This window comes from Hyperoodon ampullatus (assembly GCF_949752795.1).
Source record: "Hyperoodon ampullatus genome assembly, chromosome: 3".
In the NCBI taxonomy this organism is placed as follows: Eukaryota; Metazoa; Chordata; class Mammalia; order Artiodactyla; family Ziphiidae; genus Hyperoodon; species Hyperoodon ampullatus.
The window spans coordinates 28,826,969-28,839,153 of NC_136916.1; the positions used below are offsets into that span (position 1 = coordinate 28,826,969).

Sequence of the window (12,185 nt, forward strand, 5' to 3'; positions counted from 1 at the left end):
AAATGTATATGAACTCTTACTGTATATAAACTAAAACAATGTGTATATGTATAAATTACAACTGCATATACATATACCCATGTATAAACACCTACGAATTTGTAGAAAAACATTTCCTTATTTACATCTTTTACAAAAACAATTTCTAAGAATTTAACAGACTTTATGCATTTTTTTTTGAAGATTGAAAAAGAATTTGTCATTGCGGCCAGCGGGGGCTACTCTTCGTTGGGGTGCGCAGGCTTCTCATTGCAGTGGCTTCTCTTGTGGAGCTCGGGCTCTAGGCACGTGGGCTTCAGTAATTGTGGCACACAGGCTCAGTAGTTGTGGCTCATGGGCTCTGGAGTGCAGGCTCGGTAGTTGTGGCTCACGGGCTTAGTTGCTCCATGGCATGTGGGATCTTCCTGGACCAGGGCTTGAACCTGTGTCCCCTGCACTGGCAGGTGGATTCTTAACCACTGCTCCACCAGGGAAGCCCAAAATATAAGCATGCTCACACAATGTCTTTAGAAGAATATTCTCCTTGAAAGAGAATATAGTCAGTACTAAATCAAAATGCTTCAGAGTTACATGAAGCAGATGAATTTTCATCATAGAAAATGAGACCTTTTTATTTAAATGAAATCATTTGTTTAGCAGAAATGTAAAACTTGAAATGGCAGTTAAGGTAGCTTCTCTCCAAGGGAAATTCAGATGCATCTGTGTGCACTAACATTTTTTTTTTTTTTTTTTTTTTGCGATACGCGGGCCTCTCACTGTTGTGGCCTCTCCCATTGTGGAGCACAGGCTCTGGACGTGCAGGCTCAGCGGCCATGGCTCACGGGCCCAGCCGCTCTGTGGCATGTGGGATCCTCCCGGACCCGGGCACGAACTCGTGTCCCCTGCATCGGCAGGCGGACTCTCAACCACTGCGCCACCAGGGAAGCCCCGCATTAACATCTTTTAACATTCTATTCCCTAAAAAGCTTCAGAAGGTGGAAATTTTTAGAAAACAAAAATTAAATGTTCAGGATGTAAATGTGCTTTTTTATTATTACGAAAGTGTTTACAATACTGCAAAACATTACATGAAGAATAACCCATTTCCAATCTTAACACTGTCACATGTCATTCTTTTAAAATATCAAAGAAGCTTTTGAATGAAAAGCCAGGCATAATTGCCTTTTAAACCACTGATATTACCAGCTTTTAAGCACAAAAATAAATGTGTTCACTAAAAATCAGTAAAGAGTTTCTTTAAAACAAAAATTAATCTGGGCTAATTACAAGAGGAATAAAAAAATAATAGCTGTTAGGAAATTATAGGCTTCCCTTGTGAAGACTCTCCATATTGCAAAATTCTAGAAAATGAATAGATGGTTGGTAACGGTGAGTGGTTTCTGAGGAGCTGCTACGTATGAATAAGGTTATTTATTCCGTACACACACGCACATGCACACACACACACACACGCAGTGAGAACCTTGTCAAAGTGGTTTCTCTTATAAAATGAAGTTACATTACAGGAGGCACTGGCTGGGGTCTGACCCTGAAATATTCCCCGATGTCTGAAGTTTGCAGGTCACCCAGTTCGCCTCAGCTGACATTTGTTTGTTAATAAGACAAACATTATCAAGGGGGCACTGGTGGTCCTTAGCGGCCTGTCCCAACTCCAGTGGCTTTGTTATAAAGGCGTCCTGTGAAATTAAAGCACGATTACACATTTTACTGAATCTCCTAGTATGAATGATGTGAACGAGGACCTTCTCTGCAGCCCTTCCCCGTCCCCATCTGACCGTGAGGGGACAGTGACCACACACTGGCCCAGGGAGCTGGAGGGAAGGGGACTCTGCAGAAGTGCCCTGGCCCTGGTCTTCATGGCAGCAGAGATTGTGGTCTTGAACAAGCTGTCTACCCCTGAAATAACCTGAGAGGATAAAGCTTCAAAAACTTTGCTCAAGTTAGTTTCACCCAAAGGCAGTGACTCAGATGCCACCATCACCCAGGCCCTGCCGCCCCTCAAGAACCTCTGCCTGCCATCTCACTGGCCCATGCTGCCTCTCGCCAGAGACACCCCTGGTCTGGCCCAGGATGGGCTGCAAGCCTCTCCCCTGTACCCCCGAGGCCTCCAGGGGAGCTCAGGAGTGTTGAGGTTGTGCTTTAACTTCCCGTGGGTCTGACTCTCGCCCCCGATTAAGCCTTGGACCCAGGCAGGCAGAGCAAGGTCTGGGTCACCTCTGAATCACCGGCAGGGGCTGGACCCTGGCACAGAGCAAGCCCTCATGAACGTTTGCTGAATATATTCATTTTAAAAAGATAAAAACTGAAAAGTAAAACATTTCCAAATTGCATTTAAATGGGAATTTCTGATACCCACCTCTGTTAATATCACCTGTTTATGTCATCTTAAATCTTCTTTCACAACCAATTTACAATCCATCAGCTTAATCCAAAACATCTTTTTTTTTTTTTTTTTTTTTTTTGCGTTACGCGGGCCTCTCACTGTTGTGGCCTCTCCCGTTGCGGAGCACAGACCCCGGACGCGCAGGCTCAGTGGCCATGGCTCACGGGCCCAGCCGCTCCGCGGCATGTGGGATCTTCCCAAACCGGGGCACGAACCCGTGTCCCCTGCATCGGCAGGCGAACTCTCAACCACTGCGCCACCAGGGAAGCCCCAAAACATCTTCCTAATAATGTTAATGTTTTCTCTCTGATTACAAAAAAAATCAGTACCTAAATATTACCATAGCCATGTTGTATCTGTCCAGTGTGCACTGAATAGTCAAGTGAGTAAACAATTGCACATTCAACCAGGATAATAGTTAACAGAATAACAGTGTCGCTGTAATGTAAGGTAGACTGAGGTTTGTCTGAGTGGAAATTTTTTTCACTTTCCAAATTTCCTTTAGACTTATTTCTATAGAATGACTAAGGTTCTCAAGGAATCCTTTAAATTTGTCAGACATTCTGTGCACATCAATAGAATAGCCCACTACCCATCCTGTAGTTTATCTCTGTGCTGTATTTCAAACTTCTGTCTCCTTCCGGGAACTTCCCCATCAGTGTGATGGGGCAGCTGCTCTGATGCCAACCTGTCACAGTCCTGGGGGAAGATGTTGAGAGGGAGAGCTGGGCAGAGTTGGGTCAGGACATTTGCCCACCTGTTCTCTCTCCTGGTGAACTTGGTCAAAGGACTTGGGTTCCACATCTGTGAAAGAGGAGAAAGGACTTTCTGCACAGGGTGGTTGTAAGAATGACACGACCTGGATGCAGCCGATTATCTGTGTATTTACTCCATTTCCCTGGTGGCACTGTTTGCTGCCTTTCCCTCTTTTTCTCCTCAAATCACTTAAAAATCCATCACACATATGGTCTCCAATGGGGCTCATTAAGCAATAAGAATAGGACATTTTTTTTTTTTTTTTTTTTTTTTTTTTTTTGTGGTATGCGGGCCTCTCACTGTTGTGGCCTCTCCCGTTGCGGAGCACAGGCTCCGGATGCGCAGGCTCAGCAGCCATGGCTCACGGGCCCAGCCGCTCCGCGGCATATGGGATCCTCCCAGACCGGGGCACGAACCCGTATCCCCTGCATCGGCAGGCGGACTCTCAACCACTGCGCCACCAGGGAGGCCCAAGAATAGGACATTTTAAAGCCCTGCATCACCCTCTATGCAAAGCATTCTGGGGGACACATAAGGTACATCAATCTTGATTTGACTCAAACTGCCACAATTCAGAGAATGTTGTGATTGTGGTGACCTTGTTTCTCTTTCCTGATGCTCCCCTTTCTCTTGCACAAGTTCTTCCTTTATTCTCTGTTAACTTTACTCCCACTTTGATTATGATAATTGCCTTTCTCAAAGCTTACATTAGGGGTGAAATGTCGACTTGAATTCGTTATGGACCAGATGGAAAATAAAAGAATATGTTTTTAAACTTGGGCTGAGTTAGAAAGCAAGGGGCTTTTTTGGTTTGTTTGCTTGTTTCTTTGCTTTTTCTTTTTATGTATGTCTATCAGCCAGCTTCATCCCTACCTAGGACTACCTTTAAAATGGATTGTTTGCTCAGCCATTTTTTCAAGAATTTTTATGGAGAGCCACTTGCTGTGCACAAAGGTGAGCATGAGACCCATCCTTTCCCTTGGGGCTTCTCATGGTCAGCCCAGCCTTCCCTGCCCCAGGACAACTGACTCAGTGAGGACAATAATCAATAACAAAGGAAGACAAAGGAGAAGACAGAATCCTTGGGACCTTTTCATTCACTTCTTTTTTTTTTTTTAACATCTTTATTGGAGTATAATTGCTTTACAATGTTGTGTTAGTTTCTGCTGTATAACAAAATGAATCAGCTGTACGTATACATATATCCCCATATCCCTTCCCTCTTGCATCTCCCTCCCACCCTCCCTATCCCACCCCTCTAGGTGGTCACAAAATTCATTCACTTCTGAGTAAATATTTCTTAAACCTATACTATGAGCCAGACAGCAAGGTTCTGTCAGACAAAGAAAATAGACTGTGATCTTGACCTTCGTTAGAGAGATTTGGAACTCCGTGTTTTAGGACTTTTCATTTGGAAAAGTAAGTGAGCACCCTAGATCAAATTATACTAAGGAAAAAATATTCCTAGAAAAAGTACAAATGTAAAAATCACAGTCATTAGCTAAGACTTCATGATAAATAAGACAAACTCAGTATTTTGTAAAAATTTGGAGAATTAGGGAGCATATGCTTTGTTCTTACCTCTACTGACTTTTGCTTTGAGTAGCTGGAGGGGTTGATTGTTCTTAGTAGCTAATGTTTGTCAATGACAAAGACATGCAAGTTAAACAAAGTCAGTTTTTATATTCTCAAGCAATTTCTGAGTAATAATGTAATGTCATTTCTGAGTAATGTAATGTAATGTCATTTCTGAGTAATATAATGTAATGTCATAATGTAAATAAGTCATTCTAACAGTTATGTTTCTACCATCCAAAGATTTCATTCATTCATTCAGTTAATAGCTAAGCATCTCCCATGAGGTATCAGGCATTATGCTGGGGAAACGTAGAAACAAAGTAACATAGTCATGGAATTACAGGATTTTGAGAAAGAAACTTCAATAAAATAATCATATCAATAAACGTAGTATTATAAATTGTGATACGCACTATACAGGAAAAATAGAAGCAGCTATGAGGGCATAAAGGCACCTGACTGAATCTGAGGTATTGTGGGGGGTGGTGCCTAAATACTTATTTTATGGGGGATTTTTTATTATAAATTCATTTCTTTTAATGCTATTCCATCTTGGTTGAGTTTCTGTAGTTTGTATTTTTCTAGAAACCATTTCTTCCAAGTTGTTGAATTTATGGACATAAAGTTGCTCATAATATTCCCTTATAATCTTTTTAATGACTTTTAATGGCTGCAGGATTTATAGTGATGCCCCAATTTCATTCCTGAGACTGGTGACCTATATTTTCTCTCTTTTTATCTTTCTCAGTCTTGCAAAATGTTTATCAGCTTTACAGATTTTTTTGAAGTTTGGTTTCATTGATTATCTCTGTTTTCCTGTTTTTAATTGCATTGATTTCTTCTCTTTATTATTCTGTTCCTTCTGTTTGGGTTTTTTTTCTTTTTCTAGTTTCTTACAATAGGAAGTTATTATTGATTTGAGACCTTTCTTCATTTCTAATGTAAGCATTTAGGACTATAAAGTTCCCCCTTAGCATGGCTTTAGCCACATCCTACATATTTTGAGATGTTGTATTTTTGTTTTTATTTAATTCAGTGTATTTTATTTTCTTTGATACTTTGTCCTTGATACATTGATTATTTAGAAGTGTGTTGCTTAATTTCCAAAGTGTTTAGAGACCTTCTTGTTGTCTTTTTAAGTTATTAATTTCTAGTTCAATTCCATCATGTTCAAAGAACACACTGCGTATGATTTCAATTCCTTGAAATTTGTTGAGATTTGTTTTATGGCCCAGTATATGATCTCTCTTCATGACCGTGGGCACTTGAAAAATATGTGTGTTCTGTGGTGTTGGCTGAAATATTCTATAAATGTCAGTTAGCTCCTGTTGTTCAATGGTGTGGTTCTGTTCTTCTACATCCATGTTGATTTTCAGTTTTGTAGTTCTATCAGTTGCTGAGAATGGGGTGTTGATGTTACCAAGAACAACTTTGGATTTTTCTCATTTCAGATCTGTCAGTTTTTGCTTCATTTATGTCAATGTTTTGCTGTTTGGTACATATACATTTAGGATAGTTTTGTCTTCCCAGTAGACTGATCCTATTATTATTATGTAATTTCCCTCTTTGTTTATAGTAATTTTCTATGCTATGGAGTCTACTTTATCCCATCTTAATATAGCCACTCCTGACTTTTTTTTATCACAGTCACATGACATATCCTTTCCCATCCTTTTACTTTTAACCTTCTATGCCATAGTAATTAGAATGAATTCAAGTAAACAGCATATTGTTGGATCATAGCATTTTGTTGTTTTAATCCACTTTGCTAATCTCCATCTGTTTGAGTGTGTTTTAGATCATTTATACTTAAGGTAATTATTTATATGTTGGGGCTTAAGTCTGCCATTTTATTATAATTCCATTTTAATTGACCTGGGTTGTACATCTATAAAGAAAGGAATACAACAGGGTGAGCAAATAGTTATAGTTTAGTGCAGTGAAGTGAGGCCATAAGTAAATCATCAACAAAAAAACAGCAAAACCAAACTCCACACACAGAGACACACCGATACCATGGGATAGAGCTCTGGCTTCCTTGACAAACGTCAAGCATCTGATTGCTGCTGAAGGACAAGGCAGAAATCATGAGCTCCACACATGAGACGGAGCTTCCTTCCTAGAAGAAAATTCACATAAGGATACAGAACACCCTTTGTGTTAGAGGGAGTGGGGCTGAATGGAAAAAGAGCAGGCTTTGGATTCAAGTGACCTGGGTCTTCTCCCAGCTCAATCACGTATTAGCTGGTGACACTCAACAAATGACTCTCTGGGTCTGTTTTCTCATCTGTAAAATGGGGATAATAATACCTTCCTCACAGGGCTGGCGGGAGAATTCAGCCTGTAGCAGTTACCCTGTTACTGGTAACTCTTACTGTTACGTGGGCAGCAGGAGAGGGTGTGCTCAGTGCTCCTGGAGCCTGGAGAGTGGACGGCTGGCCACAGGGGCCAGGAGAGCAGAGCTGGGAGCCCCACGAGGGGCCTCTTGTTACCAGGCAGGACTCAGGACAGGAGTTCCTGAGGACTGACCAGGGCTCCAGCTCTTTCCTTGCCACCTTTATTTGCTGGCCACCTCTGTATTTTGTCCAACACAAAACCAACTATTTAAGATTCTGCCCCGGGTCTGGTTGGGGGCGAGGGGTGCAGAGGGTATTAAAGGGACAGATGGTGTGGGCAGTCAAGCAGCACAGTCTGCCTGCACACCAGCCATGCTGCTTCTCCCAGCCAGACTTCCGATCCTTCTCTTCAGCTCCCCCCTCCTTGACCCAGTGTGCCCCTCCACCCGTCTCAGACCTCAGCTCCTTTTGCCCCACATTCCCCACAGTATTAAATTCAATAAACTCAGCCCCTCTCCTCGGGGTGCAGGCTTGGAGCTGAGCTCCTCTCCCTCCCCCCCACCACAGTGGGCTTTGGGGTCAATGTGGGAGAGCAAGACAGAACCGGAGGCCTTGCAGGGATGGGGGGAGGACAGGAAAGGACTTCCATCTTCATCCCAGCTGTGGAAGTGAATGCATGTGCAGGCCGAGCGCATAGCTCACTCAGTCACTGTGCAGGAGAGCTCTTCCATTTCACAGCAGCAACGGCAGAGTAAAATAAAATAAAATAAAAACGGAAAGGAGACGCATTTACAAATGTTGATGCCCGGAAGTGGGGTAGACTTTTCCTTGTTTGTTTTTCTACTGTGAAATACCGGATTCATTCAAAGATGACAGAATTGGTACATCTTGAAGAATCGTGCAGCCCTCACTTAGTGGCTCCAGCACTTGGAGATTTGCTGGCCTGAGGTACTGACCTGTCTGCCACATCGCTTCTGACCCGGGAACACAAATACCACCATCTGTTAAACCACAGGCTCTTCTACACATCAGATCTTGACTCCCATTCTCTGTACTAGTTTGTTTTGTCATTTCATATCAAATATAAAACATAAACACAACCTCCTGACAAACGTAGCACAGCTCACAGGACCTGCCTGGACAGAGGGAGGAAACGATATGATGGTCCAGCCTTCCTGAGCAACGCTGCTCTGTGGAGCTCGCCCACCCGACTCGGCCCACATCCAGCCGTCCTCTCCTCCTTCTTTGCACAACTTTCTCTGGCAACAGACTTGCAGTTGGAAGGCTTTGATGTTGGCGGGAGCTGGTGTTTGCTAGTCTGTTCCAGCATGTGCGCTACACACCCTGAGCATCATGTAAATCAGGTTGCACGTTGACCTGCTGACAAATGGAAAAGGATGAGAAAGGCAGGAACTGAAGGGTTACCAAGTCAAGAGCAAAGCTAGCTGTCGGGGGTGGGCACCGTAGGAGACCTCAGAAGACTGGCAAAGGAAGCCTCTCCTTCTTAGAGACCCCAATCGTCCTCTACAAGACACAAAGGAGAACGAACGTAGTACCTACCGCACTACGGTTCTCCACAGGGGCCTGCTGAGCAGTGACAGGACAGGAGGAGGCAAAGGAATCTTTGGAACGTTGACGGGCAGCCCATCAGGTATAAACAGATTGGCACACTTCCTACCTTGTTGAAAGATAGAAATTTAAATTAATCCAAATAACATTTGTTGAGCATCCCTTGTGTTCCAGGACAAAACATAGTCTCTGTGCTCTGGGAAGATTAAAACTAACTATGGGAGGCAGAAGTTTAAACAAATGAATGCCATTTAGCATAATATGTCCTGAAGAGCAGGTGGTGATGAGGTGCAGTGGAGTCAGAGGACGGGGAGCCATGACCAGATTATACCATTGTGAAATCAAACGAAGCAGCACAATGAAATCTCAATTCTGGTTCCTGCAAATCAAGACAAATTACGGAATGATGCTATGTTTCCTTTGACCAGAAAGCCTTAAAATACCAAGGAGCAAGACAGAGGTCCCATTCTCTTTGAATTCTGACCATCCCATTCTATTGTTTTTCCAGCCAGTAATAAGGGTTAGTGCGTGTACACACACTTACACACACACACACACACACACACACACACACCGGAACATGAGGAGAAATAGACTCATTCCCCTGTTACAGTGATGAGCTTTTTTCTTGCAGCTGCTAAATGCCTTTGGAGAGATACGGTTGAAATTTCTGCTTCAAAAATATCACAGTTGATGTTACTTAGAACAGCTGGTGGTTTCTACCACTCCCTTGTGTCCACGGTTCCAATTTGTGGCTAGCCTTGTCTTCAAACATCTCGGGGCAACCGAAATACGACAGGATGACAGATCGTCCTCTCAATGGATACTGACAAACAAATTAGTGCAAAGATGCTTTTCGTAGCAGACCAGATGTGTTGAGTTCTATCATATGGAACAAGCAATGAGAAACTGTCCAGGCCCCATCTGTGCCTTTTATTTTTTATTTATCTCTCTCTCTCTTTCTTTTTTCTATCTCCTGGTGCACTGTTATGAGACACAAAGTGCTGAGTTTACATGTGCCCTAAAAGAACACATTGAGAAGCTGACCTCACGGCCACGTCTGAAACTTTCCTAGGAGATGATCCAAGGAAATTAGACCAGCCAGTGATTGAGCTCTCCAGGGGCATATGAAAGTCATTTGTAAACACCCCACTAGAACATGAAGCTTTAGCACAAGTCCGTAAACACCAGGAAGAGTCTGCAGAGTGCTGTGCCTCTCGTGAGGTTTGGAACCACAGCTCTAAATGTAGACCCCACTTGGGACACACAGCATGTCTTCTTGTCCCCAGACAGACTGACAAAGCGTCCACTAGACTAGTAGGTAATTAGGGGAATAACCCTGGACTCCTCTCACTCCCAAGTCATGTGAAAACATTTTAATATTCTCCTATGTTTCTCAGTTAAGATCAGTCAACAGAGTCTTTGAGAACCTACTGTATACTCAGAACCCCACTAGGTATGAAGAAGTGTGTAAAAGATAAGTTGAGTGGTCCCCCCTCCCTGGAAAAGCTGAGCATCACCTTGAGGATGGTGAACACCATGAGAAAGCCCTGCTGGTGCAAAACATCCTCTGACAAGGCTGGCTGGAAGCTGGAGACCACAAGTGTTTCAGGAGCGAGGAAGATGGAGAGGTGGCTACAAGCTCGTGCAGGTCCTCAGAGAGGACACAGGGATCAGACTAGGTCTTAAGGACGGAGTGGGATCCAGGTGAGCAGGGAAGAGAAAGTGCAGTAACTGTAGGAGGGGAGGCAATGAGCAATGTGAGCAGTGGCTCAAAGCCGGGGGTACGTGTGTGCGCTGGGGCCTCTAACTTAGGGGGATGCAGCGGGGGCATGGCTGGAGAGGCAGCCAGAGACAGAGGTGGGGACCTGCCCCTGGAGGCACAGGATGCTGAACGGAGAGAGGACTCGTCCCAGCATCCCCAGCGCCGGCTGGAGGCTCCAGGACAGGCTGTGGAATTCAGGGCACCTCTCTGGGGCTCTGTAAAATGGGGAGACACCCACATTCTGCCCTCGGCTCAGGATTGTTTAGCTGCGTGTCTTGTCAGCTGTAGATACCAGAAAGGTGGGTGTTGTTGTCATGTTCCAAGGGCCACACGTCTTCACTCCTCACGGGACCCATGGCTGGGTAAGTGATTTCACTGCCATATCCCCAGGGCCTGGAATAGTGTCTGGCCCAGAGATGTCAATAAATCTTTTTCAATATGTGAATAAATTCTGTAATCAGAGAGACCCTAGAGAAGACTATGTTCCAACCCCCCTTGACCCCCACACTCCCAGGCTTTTAGAAATTGGCCAATTATTACACAGAAATATTCAGTGGCTTCTGTGACATCACTGGGTAGCAACCTTGAAATTAAAACCAGGGTCACTTGAGCACCATTATTTTAGTTATGTTGAGCGTAGCTGGAGTTCAGATCCCCAAATCCTAACAAGCCTCCTGGCCTGGAAACCAGTATCCCATGCAGATCTGCACAGGAGGCAAAGACTGCGGAACACACGGGCGCAGACGTGTGCTGCTCTTGACCATAAGGCTGTATTAGTCTGTTTAAGCTGCGTAACAAAGCACCACAGACAGGAGCTTAAACAACAGGAATCCTTCCTCACAGCTCTGGAGGCAGGAAATCAAAGGTCAAAGTACTGGCAGATTCGGTGTCTGGTGAGGACCCGCTTCCTGGTTCACAGAAGGAGTCTTCTCGCTGTGTCCTCACCTGGAGGAAGGGACAGAGGGCTCTCTGGGGTCTCTTTATAAGGACACTGATCCCATCATGGAGGCTCCACCCCCATGACCGCATCACCTCCCAAAGCCCCCACCTCCTGACACCATCATACTGAGGGTTAGGTTTCAGCATATGAATTTTTGGAGGACACAAACACTCAGTCCATGGCCAAAGCTTTGACTCTCACCTCCATGCGGAAGGTTCCTTTTGTCTGGATTAGATCAAGGCAGATCCAAGTTGGTGTCCAAGCCCATTCTTTCCCCACCCAGTGTCCCACCCTAGTGACCTGGCCACCATCATTGGCCTTGACTCATTTTTTTTTATTGAAGCATAGTGGATTTACAATGTTGTGTTAGTTTCTGCTGTACAGCAAAGTGATTCAATTATACATATATATACTCTTTTTCATAGTCTTTTCCATTATGGTTTATCACATAATATTGAATCTAGTTCCCTGTGCTGTACAGTAGGACCTTGTTGTTTATTCATTCTATATATAATAGCTTGCATCTGCTAACCCCAATCTCCCAATCCTTCCCTTCCCGACCCCACCCCTGTGGCAACCACAAGTATGTTTTCTGTGTCTGTGAGTCTGTTTCTGTTTCGTAAATAAGTTCATTTGTGTCATATTTTAGATTCCACATATAAGCGATATCATATGATATTTGTCTTTCTCTTTCTGACTTACTTCACTCAGTATGACAATCTCTAGGTCCATCCATGTTACTGCAAATGGAGTTATTTCATTCTTTTTTATGGCTGAGTAACAATCCATTGTATATATATACCACATCTTCTTTATCTGTCAATGCACATTTGGGTTGTTTCCATGTCTTGGCTATTG

The 12,185-nt window shown here is 43.8% G+C and overlaps 1 protein-coding gene across 1 annotated transcript in view; it reads left to right on the plus strand.

Moving 5' to 3' along the window:
• The window catches only part of ADARB2 (adenosine deaminase RNA specific B2 (inactive)), a gene marked incomplete at both ends in the record, with an annotated part of 372,267 nt that overhangs the window by 229,973 nt on the left and 130,109 nt on the right, over positions 1-12,185 (plus strand). The window lies entirely within an intron of this gene.